This window comes from Sardina pilchardus, chromosome 19 (genome assembly GCF_963854185.1).
Source record: "Sardina pilchardus chromosome 19, fSarPil1.1, whole genome shotgun sequence".
NCBI lineage: Eukaryota > Metazoa > Chordata > Actinopteri > Clupeiformes > Clupeidae > Sardina > Sardina pilchardus.
Genome location: NC_085012.1, coordinates 21,654,406 through 21,656,909, shown reverse-complemented (window position 1 = coordinate 21,656,909; position 2,504 = coordinate 21,654,406). Strand labels below are relative to the sequence as shown.

Sequence of the window (2,504 nt, the reverse complement as noted above, 5' to 3'; positions counted from 1 at the left end):
ATTTGCTGTGATTTATGTGGACAATGCTTAAACCTCCTGATCATATGTACGCAGCTCCGATGTGTCTTGTGGGTAGCGGGTAGTAATAACCCCTCTAATTACTGTCACCTAGGGGTGGGCGGGGCCCATGGTACTACATGGTTGAGGTGCTGTCATTCTACTGAATGTGTGTTGGACTGCTGACCCTTACAATAAAAGCTATAAACTTTACAACTGACTCGGCCTGGTGTTGTGTGTCTCCGAGGGGATTGAACCTGTGTTTAGTGCAGAGGACTGACACGACACATATCCTTGGGCTGACCTGTCGTCCCCAGTGCAGTGGATAGAGGATGACAGGTGATGTAGAGTCAGGTAACAGCTGTGTCTAAAGAGCCCATAAGTATTACATGACTACAACTACGACTGGCCGGTTGCAGCATAGTGAACACTGTGGGCCTTAAAGAAAAAGAGGAGAACACCACATTACTAGGTTTAGTTCAAATCAGAGAGATTGTGTGTGTGTGTGTGTGTGTGTGTGTGTGTGTGTGTGTGTGAAAGAGAGAGAGTGTGTGTGTGTGTGTGTGTGTGTGTGTGTGTGTGTATGAGAGAGTGTGTGTGTGTGTTTGTGTGTGTGTGTGTGTGTGTGTTACTCACAGAGGTGTTTGGTTTGCCCTGAGGTTCACCTGAGAGGGAGAAACACATAGTTTAGTGCGTATCTGCAGCAGCTGAGAGGCAGATAGAGTTGTATTAGTCAAAGTAAGAGACACATGAGTTGAGTAAAGAGTGTATCGGTGTGTATCTGCAGTAGTCAACTCACATAATCTCTTCCTGTAGATGACTGCTACTATGATTACAGCCACAAATAGACTGATAGTGGTAGCAACTCTAACAGCCACATGGACACCTGGGGGTGGGGAGAAACAGAGAGAGAGAAAGAGAGAGACTATAAATAACGATAGATACTTTTAATTCAATTTATATATGTATTTAATTTGATGATCTACAAGTACATTTTCATTGGCAGTACGTGGTGTCCGAGTTCTTTTTTGAATGAACACTACATTGACAGAGGAACCTCCAGGCCGTGATTTGTTTGGGCCGACACCCATTCTGTTGTATATATACAAAATAAGATGGGTACCAGTCTAAACTTACCCAGGTGAGAAGTAGAACCAGGGATTGGAGTAGCAGTAGGAGTAGGTGCTGTGTTGGGTGGTGTTGATGGAGATGCTTTTGTTGATGGAGGTGGTGGTGGAGCTGGAGTGGGGACATCTGGTGGATGTGGAGTTGAAGGTTAGAGTGAATGTGATGCCAGAGCATACCATGTGTCTGATATAAAGCACATCAACACTGACCTGGCTCTCTGTGTGTGTAGGAGACAGAAGTCTGAACCTGCCCTCCTGCAGTCACCTGGCATCTCCACGTCCTCTGAGTGGAGGTGGGGTTTGGAGCTCTGAGATTCTCAGTCAGGCTGATGTCACAGGGAGATGCTCTACTAATATGGAGACTGTTGGTGTTCTGCAGCTCAGTACCTTTCTCATCCACCCAGCTCAGGTGAACAGCTCCAACACTAACTACGGGCTCACAGTCTCCAAGGGTATTCAGGATGCAGTGGAGGGTCACAGCATTGCCAGTCTCACTTGCGGAAACTAGAAAACAGATGAGACGATAAAGAGACACACATGTGTACTGCTGTGTGTTGTGACGCCCGTGACACCCAATGCCCTCAGAACTGAACCAGGTCCAGACAGCCAATGGGATTTTTAGCCTGAGTTGTCAGAGACCATGCCAAGCCTCTAAGGACCAATCAAACACCAGAGTATGACACGGAAGGCGGGGGCTCCTCTGATGAGGCTGATCTGTCTTTCCTTTGTGTGTGTGTGTGAGGGATGAGAGTGTGTGTGTGTGTGTGTGTGTGTGTGTGTGTGTATTTGTGAGACTGAGTAGAGTGTGTGTGTGTCTGAGGGATGACAGAGTGTGTGTGTGTGTGTGTGTGTGTGTGTGCGTGCGTGTGTGTAAGAGAGAACGTTGAGGGTACATTATATATGAATGAGTGTGTGTGGTGTGTGTGAGGGCCCATTTTTTTAAATCTAAAATGCATGGTCTGAAGTGTATGATTTAAGTTAATTTAGTGTGTTTAAGTATAAGGGATAATGGACAACTGGCATTCAGCTCACAGAAAGAAAAGATGTTACTATGGCCCTGATACACCAGCAAAGGGTGTTACACCTTGTACTTTGCCCATGCATTACAGTTTTTTTCCAATTGCTTACACACAATTTTTCAAACCGAGTTCTTTTTAACAAAATTTAAGCACAGGTATCCAAACGCCACACTCATTTTGCATAATTCCTAGATTCTTTGCAAAATGAAGCACTTCAGTCAAAACAAACACACTTCAGTCAAAACATACACACTTCAGTCAAAACATACACACTTCAGTCAAAACATATACACATATTTGTAAAAATGCTATTAGTTGTCATTTAACAAACACAGTCCTCAATGATCAGACACTATTGCAG

General features: G+C 44.7%; 1 long non-coding RNA gene across 1 annotated transcript; it reads right to left on the bottom strand.

Annotated features, from left to right (window-relative positions):
- Positions 1-611: 611 nt before the first annotated feature.
- Positions 612-1,202, bottom strand: LOC134065877 (uncharacterized). Its single transcript, XR_009936337.1, has 3 exons — positions 1,135-1,202; positions 797-883; positions 612-662 (listed from the first exon to the last, which is right to left on the bottom strand). It is a non-coding gene; the product is annotated as an uncharacterized LOC134065877 (long non-coding RNA).
- Between the last annotated feature and the right edge of the window lie 1,302 nt (positions 1,203-2,504).